This window comes from Xiphophorus couchianus, chromosome 8 (genome assembly GCF_001444195.1).
Source record: "Xiphophorus couchianus chromosome 8, X_couchianus-1.0, whole genome shotgun sequence".
Lineage (NCBI taxonomy): Eukaryota > Metazoa > Chordata > Actinopteri > Cyprinodontiformes > Poeciliidae > Xiphophorus > Xiphophorus couchianus.
In genome coordinates, this window is record NC_040235.1 from 8,796,648 (window position 1) to 8,820,087 (window position 23,440).

Genomic DNA, 23,440 nt, shown 5'->3' on the forward strand with positions numbered 1-23,440 from the left:
AAGATCATAACTGGCACATGCATTCTTGAAAACATAATCTAAATTCAGAAAGTATTTTGAAAAACAGTCTTCTGCCATAGTAGCACATCTGCTTCTAAGTAAATCTAAACAAACAAATTGTTCTAAATGGTGGGTTGGTAAATGGAACATTTTGTCATGGTGTCATAATGTAATTAAGGGAACTTTAGTTTGATTTCTTTTTTCCCCCAATGTTATAAGAAAACTTCTTATTTTCCCTAATCTGGCCCCGTATTGTTAAGGGAAACCATTTGTGGGTTGAGTAGTATTTGGGCTGCATACATGAAAAACTTGCCAATTCTGTGTGCCAGTGCAAAACAATGCATTCTGCTCTTGGTTTTGTTTTTGGATTGGATGATTCAGGTTTCGAGAATCAATACATGTTGGCAATTTATTCTTTTAGTAAACAGGGGCCTCACTGGTGTGTGAAATAACCGTTCACAGCCACTGGAGGCTGGCACCTCCTGGAGCTTTTGCCAAAACTGTAACAGCAAAGTCAAGAAAACAAAAACACAAATTTCCTTTTCTTACTAGGATGTCTTGTAAAACTGATTAAACAGAGCCTTTGGCTTGTATAATTTAAATGTATGTTACAAAACCTCATGGAAGGCAGGAAAGAAGGAATAGATAGCCTGTCAGTTGTAAACTGGTTTATGCAGGATATTTGTGCATCTGGGACTATGTAAAGAATTTGTTTGTGCACAAAGAAAATATACTTGGAAGAATCAGATTCATGTTTATGCAAAGTTCTCTTCTTTAAGTCATGTCAAGTTTTAGTATTCTAGGTTTTTTTCCTCCAATGTTCCTATCACTGTCTCCTATTTTTCCATCATGTCTAACATACACAGCAATAATTGCATGTCTACAAAAACTGAAACACTATCTTCTGAACATATTGCAGCTAAATGAAATAAGCAAAACATTGTGTAGAGGATTTTGCCTTAAGTCATTAGAGAAATCTTTGCATGGCTTTTTCCCAGCATTTGCCTTTTAAACCATTTTCCCTTCTACTAAACAGCTTCACATTGTACGTGTAGTAACAAAATTAGGTGCTCATTGTTAAAGTCTTTAAAAAAATGCAGCAAAGTCCATATCATATAAAACATTTTCTTTTCAAATGCAGTCAGACTTACAGCTCAAAACTACATTCATTTACATATGTTGAAGTGTTAACTAATAGAAAATATAAGATATCCAAGAACAACAGCAAATGTTGCTCAAGGTTGACCTTGTACGGCTGAACTCAGGCATGGATGCAAAACACAACAGGTAATTAAGACAAGCCTAGTGATAGCAAAGTCTGAAAGTCTGCAGTTTTTGAAGATTTATTTAATGGTTTAGTCACTGAGTAGGAGGAAATAAAACAACTACTGCCACAAAAGAAGTCAAGTCTACTCTGCCTGCAATTCACCACAAGGGAAAATAAAAGCTTGCCACCAAACCTAAAAAAAAAACCCCAAAAACTTCATTCCTAGAGGCAATAAGGTTTCTGCTCGATTTATGAACAACACTGTTATTCAGCAAATTACTTTGTACAAGTATAAATTTTCTCCACATATGCAATCTAAGTTTCACTTGTGAGAGTTTAACGAAGTGCAAATTTGATGAAAGAATCCTCAAAATTTGGAAATATGATCAGACTGCAGCTGCAACATGAATCTCCATCAGTCAGGCAAAGTAGGGAGAACAAGCTAGCAAGATATATTGGCAAATTTTTATGTAGATCACAGATTTGATGCACCTTTTGATTCATGATCTGTAGACAACAGATGCTACATATCAACAGAGGACATGTAAAAGTACAACCTCATGTTAAAAAAAAGAGAAAAATCTTACCTTATAAACTTTATGCTTACAAACAGCCACATTCCTCTGCTGGCCTGTCTTATTCTTGACTCTTCCATTGGTAGATGTGATGCTGGAGTATTCACCCTCAAACTTGTTTCTAAGCTTAATTCAAGTATCTAGTTATTTAGTAGTCAGATGGCCAAAAAGAAGGTGCTTACAAGGCAGAGATGACTTTTCTCATGAGTGAGAAGTTATGTACCATAAAAATATTTATTTACCAGAACCACACTACTGACTACTGAGATGTTAACAGAGATGTTTTTACTGGGAGAGTATAATTATTAGTATAATACTGGGAGGAACCAGGTGATTACTGCATGGAACCAGGTGCACTGATTGCTAATGAACATCAGGTGCGGCACGATAGAAACCAGGTCAACTGAGGTACTCTGATTATTTGAATTTAAAAGTCATTAAGAGAACATTAAGAGAACTGCCGAAATTAATTTATTTGTTAAAAAATAAAGATTCTTCTAAAAGTCTAAGCATCAAGACAATAATGCTTAGACTTAGCAAAAGAAATGGAACCATAATCCATATTATTTTGTATGTCCTTATGCTGTATGTATTACACAATGATTTTGAATAAACATTCTTAGCATATGTATAAAACACATGGTGAATTCAGTTTTCATTTAAGAGTATATTTTATTTTTACTTGTGTATACAGATATATTAGCTTAAAAGCATTTGAGCTTCTATCCAGGTAAATAATAGCAACCAGTTTTAGACTTGCTGAAGAAGTCGTTGACATTCTCTTTTTCCCACCTCCTCCAGTTTACAGTGACAGCTTCCCTCTTCTCATAACAAATGTTTGTTTTCCCAACAAATGCAGGCCAAATTGGTAGGGAAGTATACATCACCTCCCAGCCACACCAACCACCCCCACCCGCCTCCCCGCCTCTGGCAAATGGCCCCTGAAGAGCTGCTCTTACAAGCACCGGAATGAAATACATAAGGCATTATTCATATGAGACCCCAGGGTTCAGAGGCACTTTGGGAGGAGTGTGGATAATTAACAAAGAAGTCAGGAGAACGTCTGATAGAATGATGGGAGTTCGCTAACCTCCCTGGAACGCTTGCAAGTTGATCAAAATGTTGCTGCCAGGCTTCTGATGAAATCCTCCAACTTTTGACATGTGTCTCTAATTTAATGCAACTACTGTGTCTTCTGGGTTGTATTAATGTGTGATTTCTGACTTGCAGCGTCCTTCACAGACAGTCACCAGGCAATATCAGAGGACATCTCTACCTTTATGTTGCTGGCAGGTCCCTGAGGTCCAGTGATCAGAGTCTGCTGCTGATTCCCCATAGAGAGATGAAAACAAAAGTGGCCAGGGTGTTCTGTTCGGTGGCCCCCAGACTCTGGAATGCTATTCCTCTGGACTTGAGATCGTTGGACTCTGAGGTCTCTTTCAAAAGTCAGACATAATAAAGGATAGGAAAAGCATGCACACATTGTTTATTGTTCTTCAGATGTCACCACCCTGGTGTCCAAAGACGTCCAGGTTCCCAATAAATCTCTGAACAATGGCAGATAACTTAGCTTGAAGGCAATAAAATAAATCGTAATTTCAAAACATAAAAAAAAAAAAACTTTTCATCAGAGAGTGGTGCAGAAATTCTTTCTTAATCATAACAATATCCCAATAATTTGAAAGATAATTATACATATAAACAAAGTTCACGAACAACAATATAAAATAAATATTCGCTAAACTCACACAGAACAACTTTACCTTACAGGTTCCTTTGCTTCATGTATTGATTTTGCTTTTTAACATTTTTTCTTTCACTTCAATACAATTTCATTATTATCACAGCACTAGAAGAACATATTTTTTACAATAACACGCTAGAAAAGAAAAAGAGAGGGGTTGTTCTACGTGTTTCTCTTTTAATGAAACAAAAGTTTTATAAATATTCTTGAAAGATACCATTCAACAGGAGGGGAAAATATGGAAGAGAGGCTGAAAATATGGAAGAGAAGCTGATGCTGACATCTCATATTCCACATATTTGCTGGAAGCTGGATTACTTGTTTCTTTTAATAATGACTTTCTTCTTGCCACTGACCCTAACATGTCGGATTTGTGAAATTCACAGTAAATAATTATCTCATCAACAGATTCGCACACCAGAGCAGCAGATCTTCTGGGCTCCTTCAGAGTTATTGTGGATCTTCTTAATGTTTTCCAATTAATGCTCTCCTTGTTTTACCAAATTACCAAAAAATAAATAAATAACATGAAAAAACTTGAAGTCTAATGGGAACATTACTGTGTAGAAAAAAATCAACTTCACCTATTTGTTCTTTGATATTCTGGGCATGACTCAATCCATTTCATATCTACAAAGGAAGAGGAAAAAATAAAGGAAGGGGAAGAAACCTTCTCCCTTGGTCCTTCATATTCATAGCATTAATTTGAATGAAAAATGTTTGTGTAGAGACACTTTTCCATTTATCACAGCAGTGAACAGGAGGACTGCAATACATACATACAGAGACAAAAGAAACATTGCAAAGCAAGTCTCAGTTGTACATCATATACCTGATTCAGCTGATATGATATGATTGATGGTATTAAGAATGGAAGCAATGGGAAATAATAATCATTTAATATCTGACAGGCAAACACACAAACAGCTCAATTCATCCAGAGTGGAGGGCAATCAAATGTTATGCTTCTCTCACAGCCCCTCTCTCTGAGTGACCTTCATTTTCTTTGGTTTAGAATGACCTCAGGAATTTAAATGCACGGAAAAATGTTTCTGTGGTATTGGAGGATTCAAATAAAGAGGTATATAAGGGAATTGCTGAAGGTTAAAAACAAGCACGTACTGCGATCGGAGCAGAAGGCCTTCAGAATTTTTAAAAAAGTTCACTCCCGATCATGAAATAGGACTAACATCTTTCTTTACATCGTGAGATGCCAAACCTCTCATGGATATGCCACTCTATTTGATTAGAACTGATGTTTGTAGATCATGTAAACAACACTCTTATGTTGTGTCATGTTGCGCTAAACCAGGCTCTCCACATCTGGATGACCCTTTATTATCTCTGCTTTACTGCCTCCCTCTGTTGTTTTTTTATGTTCTGCAGAGCCATCACTGTTTCAGTGCTCATAATGACTTCTTTCGTTTCATAATAGCTGGTCAACAGGTCAGAAAACATAAAAACCAAGCAGGAGGGATTGGTCTTCCTTTTAATGGCATACCGTATAGAAAAGGTGCATCTTTGTTAATGTAATGTCAATTAGAGGAACATAATGGAAGTGGGTGCTTTCTATGCGAGTCATTCGTGTCAGTCAAAGGTCAAATCTCAGTAGATGAGTATTTCTTTAATTTCCTCTCCTCTTTTTTTGCTGCTGGATTCTTGCAAATTCTTAAATAGATGTTTTTGGAGAGCTTGTATTTCTGGTTTATCGCAACAGACGCAGTTCATGCAGAGGTTAGCATGTTTATCTACTCATTTTGGGGGAGAGAACAGATTCAAATTATGCCAATAGAGGGAACAGACAAGGCTCCGGTTCCATCATGTCTGCTGTTAAAACAAAGAGCCTGGAAAAAAAATGCAGAACTCTGGCTAATTAGTGCAAAGTAAATAAAATTAAACATGCAAAGTTTAGAAACAATATTTAAACTTGCTAGTTGGTGGCTCTTATCAAAAATCTTGTCTTTAAGATTAAAGTAAAACTCATAACATCGTTTAGTTTATTTGTTTATTGAGTTAGCTATGAGAAATCATGTATTGGATCTTTTTGCTACATTGTAACCATATTTTTTGATGTATTTTGCCAGAATTTTGTGTGACAGACCAACACAAAGTATTGCATACTAAAAATAAAACAACATGATTTTGAAAGGCGTCTGTAATTTAACTACAGCTCAAATTCTTTAGAGATATATTTACTAATTTTTGCAAATAGAAAATTTACAAAATTGTTTATTTTTGCAAATAGAAATATGAGCAGCTCATTGTGGTTCAGACTGGGATCTTTCTCTGATTTATGCAGTTACCTGTGCTCTGTGTGTAAAGTTAAAAACATCTGCACACATGTGGTCAGGGATGTGAAGTGTTATCGGTCAAAATGACAGATGGCCTTTAGATTTCTCTGTCACCATTTTGAAAAACATAGAAACTCAGAAAATATTTGGTCAATGTGACCCCTGTTCGATAGTGACGCAAAGCAGATTCTTAGTAGGATTTAGATTGGAACTTTGACTGGGCCACACAAACACACAATATCGTTTAATGTAAAGCATCTCATTATACCTTCGTCTGGAGTCAACTTGCTGGAGGTTGAAGGTCTTAAATCTTTTGTAGCTTCAAACTGGTTTTCTTTTAGGATCGTTCTGCATTCAGGTCTAACCATCTCCTCATCAAGCTGCTGGAATTGAACGCTAAAGCGGTGGGTCTTATTAGTTTGCCAGCAGATAGAGTTTTGCTTGTAAGTAAGAAAAAAAAATAATCAGAAGACCTTTCACTTGTTTGCTGTGTCTTCTGGTGGCTTGTAGAAAACAATAAACAAATTCTTTTGGCTCTCTTTACAGAATAGATTTCGTTTTGCCATATTTCTAGAGTGCACGGCTCATAGAGGGACAACTATGTACCGCATAGTCCTTCCACAAACACGTGGAAGGAAAATGCATCGTTTTCCTTCCACTTTACGATTATATACTACTCGTGTTGGTTTACTTCTTAAAATTCCCTTCAAAAAAATGTAAGTTTGTGGTTGTAAAACAACACATGAACAGTTCAAGCAGCATGAATACTTGAGCAAGCGGCTCTTTCCCTTTCTTTCGCCGTCGTTTTATTTCCCTCACCCCTCCTCCACCGCATTCTGTCCGGCACACATGTGGTTTATGTGCTGATGGTGTGCAGACATCTCCGTGCAGCAGGAGGAGGCGTGTGGCGGAGGTGGGGGTACAAATCCCACTCGACTTAAATAACCAAATAAGTGGAATTTCTAAAAACAATGGTTTCCTGACTTGTCCACGACCCTTCACCTTATCATTTTGGGGTCACGGGGCCCTAAACTTGAACCCTGCTTACTTCAGAGCATTTGGCTTGCTGCCACCTCAGGTTAACCCCACATCCTGCAGCCTGCCGTAAGAGTTACAGGCCTGTCAGTCGTACAGCTGAGATAAGGCCTCCCACGGTACGGCTATTGCGTTTTATTTCCTCTCATTCCCTTCTTCTGATGTCTGGTCTGGCTTTCAAACACATGTGACATTATGTTGCATGAACTGAAATGGTTTGTTTTAAAACGTGCAGACTGAAAGTCCAACATGTGTGGGTAATTTTGCTCGGGGTTTAGCAGTTGATTGATGAGGAAAGCAGACACTTTATGCTTCCTTGAAAATCCAAGCAAACCAAGGTAATACATTTTGTAAGATTCTGCCACAGTCCATGTAATGTAAACATTTCTAATCTAAAATAAATATCAACACTAATCATGAGGAATTTACCTGCCTGGGTTTTAAACTTAGTAAAACTCAAATCAACTAAGCAGCCGGTTGCCTCAGAGAGCAATTAGCAAACAGAGTCCTACGGTCAGGGATGAAGTTGTGGAAATGTTGAAAGGTTGGGTTAATAAACAATGTCTCAAACTTTGGACATTATTTGTTCAGTTCACATTTCCAAAATGGGAACACTGACAGAAAACTAACCCTAAACAGATGATCTCCATAGTAAAGCTAGGTAGTGACAGCATTATGTTGGGGGAATGCTTTTGTTCAGCAGGGACATTGAAGCTGGTCAGAGTTAATAATTCCAAGAAAACCTGTTAGAATTTGCAAACAACTTGAGGCAAAGTTTTACCTTCTAACAGGTCAAGAAAACAATAATTTTTTTAGATGCTCCATTTGATATGTTTCATATTTGTTCAATAGCTTTCTTCCCACTCATGCAGAAAGTGTCTTTTAAGAGCCACATTCAAAGAACCAATGAATTGCTTTGCATCTTTGCATTTAGTAAAATGTATTGGATTGTTTTGGTGTGGTATAGCGCACATTTTTAACCGGATCTTCACATGAATGTGTTTTTTTTGTTTCCTTGGTAACAACTGTTTTGATCAGGTATCCAATTGAAGAGTAGAATAATAGTGTCTCAGTGGGATTTCCTTTGTTTAATACAAACAAAAAATACACAAAGAATGAATATGAGAGGCCAGATTCATGCCTCCTCTTTGTGATGTACCAGTGCTAAAAAGCAGACCACTGTGCATCCAACGTGTAATCAAAAACAAACTCAACTTATATGTTAAGTGGTCAGATGAGTGACTCTCTCTCTGATTTTAGAGAAATCAGTTAACCTAACAGTCGTGTTATAGACAGCAGAAGGAAGCCGGAGTAACCAGAGTGAACCCACGTATGCATGAGGAGAACATACAAACTCCAAACAAAAAATACCCCGAGGTGGGATTAGAACCTAAGACTTTATTGCTGCAAGGCAACAATGCAGCCAACTATGACAAACTTTTAATCATTCTTCATAAGTTTTTATAGAAATGAGGTTGGGACTATTCCAGGGGCTCAATGTTAGCCTGATTTATCTTGATTCATCAGCTCCATGTTAGCACATCAGCTCCACACCATAGCATCCACAATGTCTCACTTTAGGTTTGTAAGCCTCATCTTGACTCCTCCAAGAATACTTTTTTATGTTGTGACTAAACAGATGGATTTTATTTTGGGGCATTAGAGCAAACAGGAGTGAATAAAAATGCAACCATGTGATGTAGGTTTTTAGTTTTAAAAAAAGATGAAGAAAATCATGTTATTGACTTAAGTTTCACAATTATCGTCAACCAAATTATTTCATTGCAACATTAGTTCAGACACTGAAGCAAAACACAGATAATACATCACATTTCTGCTAAAGAAAACCCAGTTTCTCTCTCCTCTACCATCTCTGTGAATGAAACAAAGAGGGGTTTGTGCATGAAGCTGCTTCACCGCCAAAGACAATAGAATGTGGAAGCTCTACCTGTCGACAAATTCTTGGCGTGTGTAAATGTGCTTGGATCAGTTCAGGTAATATGATTAATGCATCTGTGGGCCTAACTGACTTTAATTAAAGGGCAAACACTGTAACGGGAATCTGGCTTGCGGGAACGTTGTTGAGAGAAAATCAAAGGGTTGGAACGACTCAGTGATGCAATCTGCGTGCAAAGAATGGTCCTACTGTACACTTTTTGGAGGGCATGAATTCACATGTTTCCCCACTCCGCACATTCATTCATCACACAAACTGGCTTCTGATTAACCTGTAAATCACAGATATATTGTCCAGATCTCAGGGCATCATCCTGTGTCTAGTGTAAGCAACTGTTCTTTCTAAGGATATAGACCTGCTGTCTGTCCAATGTTCCTTCAAGCAAGAAAAACTACTTGTTAGAGCATGCTTAGGGTTTTAACAGGAAAGATTCACACTTACAAAGTAACATGCAGGCATACAATGGAGAGTGCAGAAAAAAACCCTGTAAAGCGCAGTGCTGGGAATCTTAACCAAGATTTGTTTGACAGAGTTAACTTGGCAGGAGAGAATATTGCCTTGGAGTGAAAATGCTCCCCTGCGTCACAACATTTACCTCAAGCCATCATCAGGAAGACGGAGGCACAAAAGCAGGCAGTGTATGTCACTGTACAGGCTGTGCCCTGCTTTGTCACTTAAGACTACTAAAACAGGCAGTTGTGACAGTTGATGGGAAACACAGTGCAGCTAAGTGCACTGGAAACCTCCTAATATCCCGTCTTATGGTTTTCGCCCAGTTTCTGCAGCAGTGTTGAGCTGTCAGTAGTAAGTGTGGCGCCACAGGCTCACAGTCAGACGGCAACATTTGGGGAGCCTGTGTTGGAGAAGGGGCCGCATGGGAGGCTGGACAACAGTGTATGAGTGTATTAATACAAGCTTATAGAGCTGCTCTTATGATACAGTGCTGTGAATGGAAAACATGAATGCTTTACTGGATGTTTTCTGCTGCAATAATTTAGACTTTTACTAAATGGTTATGAGGATTTGCATGATTGACATTCTGGTTGAAATGTTTCCAGCAGTCAGGTTTTACATAACATGTAACCTTTAAAAGATTTGATCTATTCATCAGTTCCATTTGTTCTCATACATTGTAGCTGCCTTTCCATTATGCAAATCATTGTCAATATTCCACAAATTACAACCCCACCCCCCCACAATTTTTCAATTGCAGTGTTTATTAAATAAGAAGCACAATTAAAATCAAACACGATAAGTTTACTCACGCTATAAGTCATAAAAAATCCCAAAAAACATGTGATCATGTGACTCGTCAGATACAAAAAAAAGTGTTTGCAGTTTTGCTAAATAAACCAATTTCAATAAGGACAGAAAACCATGTCATCCATGTCTTAGACATTTGTTAGTGTCTCTTACCAGAGAATGATTAATGCTTTGTGCTGTTTTGTCTTGATGCAGGTTAATGCAACAGAATGCCTTTTTCAGAGTTAAAGTAAGAAAAAAAATCTCATTAATATTTCAATTCATATCATTTGAACATGTACAATGGATTTTGTTTTCTTTTACTTCATCAATGATTGTCAGAATTCAGACTAAGTCTGGCATAAAAGCATACCGAAAGAATGACAAGAAGAACTCACCTCTACTTGTGTGGACCAATTCAATGGAATACTACAAATTAACTATCAAAATATTAGATTTCTAAACAAAACGTGTCATATTTAATAGCTTTTAATTTGATTTCACAAAGGATTTAACTTTTAAAACTAAAAATCCTAACGTCTAACCTTGGCAAAGAGAGCCATCTTTTAAGCATACATAGCATTTTTTGAGTTTTTGTTCATGGGGGTGAAAGGTTACAAAAAAGGCTGTAGAGACGGAGTTTATAATGCAAATAAAAAAAGTATTTTCATATTAAAAAATTAAACAGGAGAAATAAGTTTGAGTAGTTTTTTCTATCAAGATTAACAGTTGTCTACAAAATTATTGCCACACAATATTGGACAACAAATTAAATTGGACTGCCAATGTGCAAAAATGTTTTTGAAAGTAATAAGTAGAAATGTAATTTATGGTAAATGCAATGCAGCACATCATTATTTTACCATCTAGTAAAAAATTAGCAGCCAATGAAGAAATCTTCCAGATTTTTATTCTTGACAATTTAATCTAAAAAAGACAAAACAGGTTTTTTTTCTGTTCCTTCTTTTTAGGTCTAGGGAAGTTCAGAAATTAAAAATTTAAACGTTTTAATTATTGACCTTTAAATTATACCAGGCATAAATTTCATAATTTTATCCAATCCACCTCATGTGCCTTCTCTTTCCAACAAAAGCAATAAAATACTGTTTGCAATATGTTTGTTAAATTTCACAAAATAAGTTAATTGTAATAAAAATGTCCACAGTTGTTCTTTTAGCCCCTATCTGGCTGAGGCAGGGCACAAATCTAAATTTTAACGACTCACTTGAAGAAAGGATAAACACCACTCAGCGTAATTATTGTGCAGAACTCACAGATTAAAACGAACATTGACGACTGAATGTCTAAGATGATACAATTCCGCCCTCTTGTGGAAGAATAATTCAGTAATAAAATTGATAGTTGGACATATTCTGAGTATTTCTACCTCTAAGCATGTTTAATCACTTAAACTACTAGTGAGATAAAATGAGTTTTTAATCCCTCGCTAAATTCTTCTTTTGTTTCTCAGAGTTCCTGCTTCCTTCCATGTAACCTCTCTGTTTCCTTCCTTTCAGTATGACATCGCCGGCATCCTGTCTGCTAATGGTCAAACAGGATTTATAATTAGGTTGCATTCCAATTTGTAAAGAGAGCATACTCTTAAGAGATTGGGTAAATTCTGGAAACGATTGTTTATGTTGTAACTTACTTAGTGCTATCAGAGTAAAGCAGCAGAATCTAAGGGTTCACGACCTTTTTCTGAATCTTCTTTGTGGAAAACTTGATATTTTCCCCTCCATTTCACAAATATCTCAAAAAACAAGACCCAACAAAGCTCCTCAGCTGCAGCTACTTATCACGGACAAATCCAGGAGATGGGAGAAAGAACAGAACTGCTATAAATTAATCAAATCAAATGTCTGATATTTCATACTGACATATAATCTTGCATTTTAATCCCAGGGAAAAGAGAAATAACACTGTTTTTTGCTGCTGAAGAGAAATCCTTACTCTTAATTTTCACAAAATTCACTCACTTTTTCTCTCCTTCATATTTAGTCGTGCTAACAAGGGCTTCCAGACACATTTTAGCCAATTTCTACTAGAAACTACTACTGCTCTCTATATTTTATCTTTATATATATATATATATTAGATATGTGTGTGGGTGTGTGTGTGTGTGTGTGTGTCTTCATGTTCCAATCAGGCTCATTTTCTAGACTGACGGTGCCTTTTAAAATAACCTTTAAGCTGGTATTTAACACACTTTTCAATAGGTCATCTTTTCTGTATTAGGAATATAATATTCAAATTTTAAATGACGTCTTTAGAAAATTAATTAGAAAAATCATCATAACTAAGAGAGATAAAGGCTTTAAAGCATAATGTGTTTCACTGAGTGAATTAAGTGACAAGAATAAATAAAGTTTTTAATAATACTATAATTCATTGAATAGGTCCGAGCTTGAATTTGATGCAGAATCTGTGAAGGAAGCTAAAGATTAATATATTGGCAAGAAAGCTTAGAAACCTGTGGGATGTGAACTCAATTTACCTAGATTTTTTATGCTCTAATTTTTATTTGTCCTAGATTTTAAGCAGAAAATGGTCTTAAAAAGGTCCGAAAAGTCATAGATTTAACACTCTGCACCTTGCAGAGTACCTGCACGTGCACTACTATTTCTAATGTGTGAACCCAGAGATAGATACCAGAGCTTTTTTTAAACACATTGTTAAATTCTAATTTATTCACATTAAGAAAAACAAAATTAAAACGTCTTTTTCTTTTCAAATCCTGCATAATACCAAGTTCTCCTTTTTTTTGTTCCTCTTCTCTTTTATCATGAATCATTCTCATATTTAAATTTGCTAAGTGTGTGTCAGGCAGATATCTGGCATTAGAATAATTTAGTGCAGTTATTGCAAATTGTGCTTTTAGCTCAATGCATGATGTTCAATTCCTTCCCTTTGCCATGTATTTTTAATGTCCCTCCAATCTAATTATACCTATCTTACAGCAAACATTTTGCACTGAAATCCTATTAAAAGCACAGGTGTATTACTCAGGATTTCATTGAGAGAATTACTTGCTTTGCACACATTCTGCAGAAAAAAAAAGCATGTGCTTTATTGGGACACGGCGCTTATTACTGCTAGACTTACAATTTCTACTCAAAATGCTATGAGGACATGAATGCAAAGTGCAAGCGAAAGCTGGCTTAAAGAAAAGCAAAACTCAACACAATCACAGCGATGTCCCCAACGTCTATGTGTTGAGACAGGACTCTGTGAATAAGTTTTGCAGACATTTAAATGCTTTAACTGTTTATACTCATGAACACTTCCAAAAATTAGACCCAGCACTTCAATTAAGTTGAAAAGCAGAAGAAAAACATCAACACAAAATAACCTCACTAACTCTAGGTTGAACTGCTGCTTAACGTTGCTTAGCTGTTTAGATAGATAGATAAATAGCATTTATTGTCATTGAACAGAATTCAACGAAATTTCCATTGCAGCTCCCGTGCAAAAGGTCAAATATATATTATTATATATTATATATTTTATTAACATTATTAACAGTATAAATAAGCAAACACACAATAATAATAATAACAATATATACAACTAAATTAACTAAAGGCACTCAACCACACCAAAGAAGTAGCAGCAGGTCCAATTATGGCAAAGTACAGATGATGTGACAGTGCAAAGTGCAGAACAATATGGCTGTGTGGGGGTGGGGGATATGTATGTGTGACTGCGAGGTTATGATATGTGTGGGAGGGGGGGGGCGGCAGGGAGTAATGGCTCTGACGGCTGTGGGGAAGAAACTGTTTCTCAGTCTATTTGTTGTAGTCCGTATATTCCTGTACCGCTTGCCTGATGGCAGCGGCACAAACAGTCTGTGGCCCGGGTGGCTGGAATCCATCGCTATGGATCCAGCTCTCTTCTTGACCCGGTCTGTGTAAATGGAGTCCAGGTCTGGGAGGGGGCATCCCACAATGCCTTGTGCTGTTCTCACCACCCGTGTCAGTTGTTTCCTCTCCAGTGCTGTGCAGCTACCATACCACACAGTCATGTTGAGGCAGAGGATGCTCTCGATCATCGCCCTGTAAAAGTTCACGAGCAGCCGTGAGGAAAGTCCAGCCCGTCTCAGTTTCCTGAGGAAGAAGAGCCTTTGTTGTGCTTTCTTCACCAGGTGGGAGGTGTTTGTATTCCAGGAGAAGTCAGACGTGATGTGGAGGCCCAGGAACTTGATGTTGTCCACACGTTCCACCACTTCTCCATCTATGAGAAGGGGAGTGTGAGCCGTCCTCCTGGACCTTCTGTAATCCACAATGACCTCCTTGGTCTTCCCTGTGTTCAGCACCAAGTTGTTGGCTGAACACCACTGAGTGAGCTGCAGAATCTCCTCTCTGTAGTGGGTCTCGTTGTTGTCTGAAATGAGACCCACTACTGTTGTGTCGTCCGCGTACTTCACGACTGTGTTGGTGGGGTGGATGGCCACGCAGTCGTGTGTAAACAGGGTGAAGAGAGCTGGGCTGAGCACACAGCCCTGCGGCGTGCCTGTGTTGAGGACCAGTGGGGACGATGTTGAGCCACTTATTCTCACCACCTGAGGCCTGTTGGTGAGGTGTTTGAGTCCATCTTTGCATTACATCCAGTTACTTCTCCCCTGAACTTCATGCCCCTTTGATTTTCATTTACACTGCTGGCTCTTAGCTTCTTTTTTCTGTACAGACCCTTTCAAAGAGTTACTACTGCCAGTAGCTTTGTCTTTATTATTTCTTTTCATCCAATAGAAAGTATCCAGGTTCTGTGTTCAACTGAATCTCTTTTCTGGATCTTACAAGCGAACGAGCGACTCCTGCCTAAAAAGCTTGGATACGCTTTGCTTTTCATTCCCATAGAAAGTCCTCCTGGATGTGTAATTCTGTGTCTTCAGATGTAACTTCACTCATTTAGTTATAGATTTTTTCTCCCCATTATTACATTACAAAAATTTGACAGTTTCATGCTACTTGACAGATGATAAAGGTATCAGTTTTATAGTCATATTTATTGTATTTCATTCATATAGTGTTAGTTAAAGTAAGCCCTGCCTTTTAATCCCTGATATACAAATACTAAAAGAAAAAGATATTGGCTGATAAATCAGTCAACAGTAACAGCAGGTGGCAGTGTTGTTCAGTCTTTGTTGCAACGATAGGAAGGACTGAAAACCTTCTGCCAGCCAGTAGATGGCAGTCTAGCCTCGTCACAACTCTACCTGGCTCAGTTTGAACACATTCCCAAGGATGAAGAGAACTCCAGCATCAAACTCATGGAGAAGGGACGATGGCATCAGGAGAACGATGTCCTGACTGGAGATGGCAGTCTTGCCTCGGTGTTGGTTCAGAGTGGTCTAGGCGGGGGGTCGGGGTGGAGAGGGAGCTGTTGGTGAGACGAATGACTGGAAAACGGTGAGTCGGAGGGATAAAATGGGAGTGGAGGTTGGAGGTTGCACAGAGAGGAAGGCTGTGTGAGCAACAGAGATTAAAGGGGCCGGGACACACGAGACGAGGGGGATATAGCCGCAGAGGACCGCTTTCATACAGATGAGGATGCAGTGAGGGATGTGTTGGGGGATATTTGTCTGCTCCCGAAACGGCCTTGGAGCACTTTATTCTCGAGATTACACAGGAATTCAATTTAATTGCGCCATTAATGTCTTTTGATTACATTTTGGTTGGCGCACAATCATGCCCATAAAACCTCTGAGCTCTCTCTTCCACGTGGCACATGACTGCAAATGTGACAAATAGCAACTGTGTCCTCCTCAGCCCACTTGCTTTTTGGCTTTGCTTCCTTTTCATCCACTTTCGTGCAAAAATAATGCATACCCTATTGTGGACATTATGTGCAAAATGACAATAACAAGAAGCTAAAAGCAATCATAACTTGCTCAGCTTGTCTTCATGATGTGACTCGCATGAATTACTGTGCCGCTGGCATCTATTTCCTATCCAGGAATGCTGCATACTGGCAGTATTGTGCAATTAACCAAATGACCCCTTAATCATGTCATCTTGCTGTCTGCATATCACCGACGGAAACAGGCAAAATCTGACTGCTCATTTCAACCCATAACCCAAAGCAAAATATAATGGAAACCTAATGAAGTGTATTAAATGTCCCAATATTCTGTTCTCTTATGCCGGGGTGCCAGCTACTAAAACTGAGGTAGCATCGTGTTCAGCTTTCTGAAAAAAAACAGCAGCAACAACAACATAACACAGACAGCTTCATCAGTAGCTTCCCAGAGCTGCCAATGAATCTTCATGAAGCGAGCGCTAGCTGCTGTTCCCACATTCGAAGGAAAGTTTAACAATGGAAATAAGTGCACAGTGAAACAAGAAGTAGACTTCCAGTTTGTGTGCACCGTGTCCTAAAGCTGGTCATTAATTTTCATTAAATGCTGTCAGTAAGGACCATTAACCAGGCTGGAGAATAATCACCTCTCCGGAGTGCTGACCTGTTTATGGCACAGGTAAGGGTTAATAGAAGCCGACCACCTTTGTTACACAACAGCCACGCTGCAGACACCACAGCAGGAATTCACTAATTATTCACTTTCGTTCAGGACAATCCACTTTGCATCATCGACATGGAGCGGGGAAACACTTTACTGAAAGTGCAAACAATTATGCACACTAATTTTTGTGTACACGTGTGATGACATAATGAATGCAGCCGCGCTCTGGAGGGGGATTTTTTTTTTTTTTTTTTTTTTGCTTATCATGCTGAAGTTCCACTAATCAAAGGCTCTTCAGAAAAGGGAAGATAATCATCAGCAGCTCAATTCCCACAAGTGATTAAATATTGCATGGTTCTCTTTAATTCATAATATATGAAACAGACAAAAAGGTCAGACCCACAACTCACTGAAAGGAACCATATAGAAGAGCTTCTGTAGGTAAAGGTAAAATAAACCTAATTAAGAAAGTGAAACAATGTTGAATAATTGATGTATTATGAAAAATGATTCTCTGCTGTCACCTAGTAAAGCCTTATGAATCTAAATGCTAAATCTCATTTGCTGCACCTTGATCTCTTGCAGCAGCAGGTTTCTGCTTTAACACCCATGTATATATACAGTATATCAACACCTTTCTGGATCCAAAAGGAAGAATAAAAAGTTAGCAACTTCAGATTCTTGTCTCACACCCAGCGTGGGTTTGACAGTCACTTTGACACAGGCTTTTGATGAAGGGCTGAAACGTACAAGCTAACCTTTTGCAGTCTTTATTTAAAATGTAGGCTTTCCATTATCGAGGTTTTATATAAAAAAAAACTATATAATCACCTCTGTATCTGAAGCCAACAATTTTTCTACCAGCCTTTGTAAATTCAGAGTAGAACTTTGCATTGTCTCAAAGAATTTCAGCAAAAATCTTGGAAATGTTAGACACAAAATCCCTTTCAGGCCACAATAAGTTGCAATTTTATCCTGGCATCAAGTAAAGCTGCAGCTGGAGGGCCATGTTACCACTGCCACAGGATGCATCATCCAAGCCAGATCCACTTCTCAGTGACAGAAATGCAGCATTTCAAGTCCACAGCAAAATTCGGTTACAACATCTGAAAAGAGAAAGGTAGTGAATACATATACAGCCTTAGTGACTAGCAGTTCCCCACAGGGATCTGAATCAATAGGATCTAATTCTGTGATAACAATGGCAGAGCTTCAACCATTTTGGGGAAACATTTATTCAATTTGGCACTTGTGTTTCACATGAAACATTTCTGGACCCTGGATAAACAGCGTTCTGTGTAAATAACAGACTTTTGTGAAAACACCATTAAATGCAAATGTGTAGAGGGCATAAAGGTTCCTACAATGCATTACAAATGAAAAGGATGCAATTTCGATGAAAGCATGAAGCTGCCACCAGGAAAATATCATACATGATATGAAAACTTCAATGTTTTAACGTTTCTTTTCATGTTCGAAAAGCATAATTGCACATTATTGCAATAAATATGAATATTCATCACATAACAAAAAAAAAAACATTCCACATTCTTACGTATTATATTGAAGTGATGTGATAATATATTCTAAAAACATGAACAGTGTATCACTTGAACAATCAAGTTGACATTAAAATACAATGTCTTCCATTGTTAGATGAGAAATGATGTCTACTTTATAACATAATGAAGTTGATGACGGTGCAGATAAGCGACTGAGAAAATGTCTACAGGAAATGAATAAGATCTATTTCATGTTTTGGTTGAGCCATGGAGGGACTTTGCTGTTTTTCAGAATCTTCGGTGATGCTTTGATAACCACAGTTGCACTGAGAATGAACTTAAACTACATCGGAGCTGAACAGGAGGAGGAATAAGTCTGATTTCTCATTATGTCTAGATGTGCAAAGCTGGCAGAGACACACCTTAAATATCTTGCTGCTGTAACTGCAGTGACAGTTGGTTCCATAAAAATTGACTCAGGAAACTGATTACAAATGCATGCCACATCTTTCAAATATTCACTTGTAAAATTATATTGAGATGCATGGATGGTTTTCCTTTCATTTTATAATTTTGCTAGACTTTTAATTGGTCCCTTACCAGAGCTTTTAAGGAATGACATTGCTCCTGTAACTATGCGAGGTTTAAATCAGGTATATATTTATAAGTCTACAAAATCTGAATGCAATTTTTTTGGCCCTCATTGAAACAACTATTTGAAGAACTATGTTTTCATTTGTTAAAAAAAACAATATTGAGTTGTTGTTCTTATCAATATGTCTGAAGGTGGAATTATTCTAAAGGACAACTCTCACTTGCAACTTGCAAATATATCAGATATTTGGAAAACTACGTGTCCTGGCTGTTCTTTTTAGAACTGATTTTTAACATGGAATAAAGTCAGTGTAGTTTATTAAACATACAAGACATGGCTTCAATTAAATAAAACAATTACCAAGGCATTATTCAAATGTCTTTTGCTCTGTTGGGTCTGTTGGATGGTTTTCCTTTCATTTTATAATATTGCTAGACTTTTAATTGGTCCCTTACCAGAGCTTTTAAGGAATGACATTGCTCCTGTAACTATGCGAGGTGTAAATCAGGTATATATTTATAAGTCTACAAAATCCGAATGCAATTTTTTTGGCCCTCATTGAAACAACTATTTGAAGATTAGAATATTCGTTCTCAAAAGTTACTTTCTTTGGTATTAAGTCATAAAAACATTTCAAATTTGCAAACAAGTTAATAGAGCAGCAGCCAAGTTAATAGAATGTACACAAGTACAGCGTGCCTGTCCATGTTTACCTTCTCTTACAGAGTCTTTCGCTGATGACAGTGCAGTCATCTCAAGCATCATGCAGACAATGTGTGGCACAACTCATGAACAGCATTATCAAGCAAGGAGAAGTCTGCCATCACCACAAACAAGCTATCATTACCAGCAATCAGCTCGTTTATCCGAAAAACCTAAGGGCTAATTAGAATAATAGCCCACTTAAGGATCAGGATCTTTATAGTTGCACAAAGTCTGTGACAGGCTAAATGTGAAGGATTATGTTTGCTACTTTCTTCTCACTGTTCTGTGCGTGGATTCTGCTATGTGTACGTCATGCTCTCCGTATCATTTGGTGAGGGCTGGAAAAAAGGGATTTAGGATTAGACCATCTAAATCTGCTCCAAATCTGCCATATGGAGGCTATGTCTATCCATTATCCATCAATGTGTCAAACTGTGTGCAAGGGAGCAGCTGTCTATAGAAGGCCAGCCAATTGGTTTGATACAGGTGAAAAGTGATGTATGATTGCCTTAGCAAACCTATCAGTCAGTCTGCCAGAGGGCTTCGGCCAAGGGACACTGCAGCCACATCAGACCTTGATTCCTCCCCCCCTCCAATCTCTGAGGGTTTCACCTCACTGTTACTATCTTGATCTGGAATCCTTCCCCCACCTCTCCCATGTGGCCTCCCTGGCCTCAGTCCTTCTCTGAGCAAACCAATAAAGATACGCTAAGCAAGCTGAGGAGTCATGTCGCGCGAGCATTCACCAACAGTGGCAAACAGAAAAATGTGCCTGAAATACGTTTTTGTCTTCTGGGAGACAAAAAAGAGCAAAAAACACAAAGGACTGGCACCTGTTGGAGAGCATAAAGCGACCTTTGTAAAAATCTCATTAGACCACATGGGGCTGCGTAGATCCTCATTGTGTGTCAGCATGGGCGATCATGAGAAAAGGACAAAATTAAACCGGCATAAGAACACACTGCACATGAATTTATAATTGCATATGATACAAGAACTTTAGATCTGTGAACTTTATTCATTATACAGCACCTTGCACAAGTATTCATTATGCATCAGTTTACATTTCGTCAAGTTGCAATCACAACATTTAACGTGTTGTACCGAGATTTTTGTGCCAGTGACGGGCACCAACACAATACCCATCATTGTAAAGTGGAAGGAAAATAACACTTTCTGCATATAATAAATAAATAGTGGTGTGTATTTATATTCACCTTCCACGAGTCGATATTTGTGGAACCACCTCTTGTATCTCTAAAAGGTTCAAAGATTTAGAGACTGGAAATTCTGCTGATTCTTCTTAGCAAAATATTTCAAGCTCAGTCATTGGTTGGAGAGCTTTTCTTTAGAGCTTGTCAAACATTTTCAATGAATTAATGTGTGGTTGGGCCATTCTAAGTCATGCTTTCATTCTATCTCTGGTTGTATACTTCAGTCTAAAGACTTTTGCAGACTTTTACAGGCTTCCCCTGTCCTGCCAAATGAAATGACATTTAATCAATGGTGTGATAGATTTTATTTAGAGGTGTGAAATACATGCACACACAATTTTACATTCTCTTTTTTTATGATGAAATTTAAAAAGAAATAATATATTCTGTTACTTCAACTTCACAACCATGTGTTACTTTGTGTTGGTCCATCATATAAAACCCCAATAAAACACACAGAAAATTGAGTTCATAATGTGACAAAATCAACTGTGATTTAACCTAATTAGGCAGGACATATTGTTTCAATTATTCCAATAGTGATAAAGGTTTGTTTTGCCTGTAAACTGTATTTTTAAATTTACTTTACTTTAATATACACCTTACACATTGAGGTTCAACAGTGACAGAAGTTTTCTTCGCTTATAGTCAGTGATTATTGAATAAATCAGTAAACTCTCAACTTGCAAAGGCAAGAAACTTCATGGGCCTGTGTTTGCAACAAATTAAATATGGTCATACTGATTATGCTAGCTTATATTAAATCAAGGACACATGTTTTCATTTGTTAAAAAAAACAATATTGAGTTGTTGTTCTTATCAATATGTCTGAAGGTGGAATTATTCTAAAGGACAACTCTCACTTGCAACTTGCAAATATATCAGATATTTGGAAAACTACATTTCCTGGCTGTTCTTTTTAGAACTGATTTTTAACATGGAATAAAGTCAGTGTAGTTTATTAAACATACAAGACATGGTTTCAATTAAATAAAACAATTACCAAGGCATTATTCAAATGTCTTTTGCTCTGTTGGGTTTCAGTGCAACAATATAAATCTCCTTTTACATATTTTATTGAGACTGTTATTTTTTTCCCCCCAATATTAACACTCATTGAGGTTGAATGCATTAGCAGTTTCAGCTTAAGAGTTTTACCATGGCATAAATCAGGGTCATAACTCAGTTTTATATTAATAGACTGAACATTTGCAGCTCATTTTAACACATCACCTCAATTATAAATTCAACATTTCTGGACTCTTTGGAAAGGAACACTGAGTGCATTTTAATTTGGACCAATTACAAAGCTCTCCACATTTACTGGCACCGTAATCTCACACTGCGGAAGAAAGTCCAGCCTTTAATTTCAGTAGATTGAGTAAATTGAGATAAAATTCTGCTTTGAACTAATAATTGTTTTTCTTTTCATGCATATATATATATATATATATATAAAGTTATATATATATATATATATATCCACATATATCCACATATATATATATGGATTCAGAAACCTGATCTTCTGAATCCTGTTTACATCTCACAAACTGAAACATCAGCTGTCGTATTCCAATCGTCGACCAGAGGACAAAAGACAAAAACAGGACTCAGAACATCGGGTTTCAGAGGAAACTACTCCGTTTACACGATACTAGAAGTTCTTAATGCAGCTTTCTGGAGCTTTCTTTTTTTTCTTAAAAAAAAAGATTCATTTGGTGTTGCAAATTTTGTGATAAATTAATTTGCACTACGGAAAGTTCTATATTTATAGTACCAAGCAGGAAGACTGGAATTAACTAATCATATGATCAACATGGTAGAATACATAAACAGAATTTAAAAATGGATTGATTTTAGTGTTACACACAGCAGCAATTTCATTAACTTACAAGCCCAGGGGATGGAAATAAATTACATACCCATTCCTGATAAATTGAGGAAAATATGTTTTTAAAGTGCTCTTAGTCATTTTCTTCCTCATGTATAATGACTGACTTTCTCCTTGATGTATAATTGCAACAATTGTCGACTAAAGTAATGGGGATATTGCCGCAGCTGTTCAACTAATCAGCGTGGTTAAGTGCAAATCTGTGTCTTGTATTTGTTTTATGCTCCATGAGCTTGATTGGATCACACCTCTGTGGATACAAACACATGCTTATCTTTTGTCAACGCTGTGAAATGAGCTCTCGTTTTACCCCAGCATGGTTCATCAAAGATGCCATTTCTCACCTAAAGCTCTGAATTTTTTATCTGTCTCAAGGGAAAAGTAAAGCAGCCAGGCCACAGAAATGTCTCTTTTTGTGTACATTGCATTTGTGTGTTGAACAAGATGTAATGACATTGTCTGCTAGTTGCCATGGTGCCAGAAAGAGACCATGGATCATTTTTGAGAGTTTGTTTTTGTATTCTTTGTCTATGTCTTCCTTCCCACAACCCCCTCTTTTCGTTCTTTGTGCTTACTTCCATCTCTTGTAAATGTGTTGCACCAAGCAGTAAACTTCTTTTTAGCTACTGCTAAGGTAAGCAGCAAAATACAGAGCTGGGACAAAGGCAAGTCAGAGGAATTGAATATATTCTACAATAAGAACAAGTTACTGCAGTAGCTTCTTTTGGGTATGCAGTGCAAGGCATTAGTTAAACAACAAGATAAACACGCTTGTTCCATTGTCATAGCAGCCTATCCCAGTCATAATAATGTGTTGTCTTTGTACTCAGACATTTTTCAAGTTCCCAGTAAATTCTTGTAATATGGGGAAAATTAAAAGTTGGAGTTTGTTTGCTGAGAAACTCTAGTTTAGAAACAAGTTTGGCAGTTGCTTGCATAAAAAAGTAAAATGTACTGAA